Consider the following 299-nt stretch of genomic DNA (forward strand, 5'->3'; position numbering starts at 1 on the left):
GCTCCTTGCCTGAGGAGGTTTGGATCCACACCCAAATCCAACGGTACCTACTCCAAACCCAGCCCAGTATGGCGTCGGGGGTCACAGCTAACCTCAGGCCCAGGTAACAATCGCCCAAAAGTAAGCCCAATTTCGGCCCATCAAACTTTGCAAAACGCACAAACCCCGTTAACAACCCAACCGTTCATCTCAGTCTTTGTGCCGCTTCGAGCGCTCGTCACTTTCCCGCCCTCGATGCTCCTCCGCCTCCATCGCCTCCTCCCTCAAAAATCTAGGTTTAGGGTTAGGGTTTCGGCAGC

Source organism: Asparagus officinalis, chromosome 4, assembly GCF_001876935.1.
Source record: "Asparagus officinalis chromosome 4, Aspof.V1, whole genome shotgun sequence".
Lineage (NCBI taxonomy): Eukaryota > Viridiplantae > Streptophyta > Magnoliopsida > Asparagales > Asparagaceae > Asparagus > Asparagus officinalis.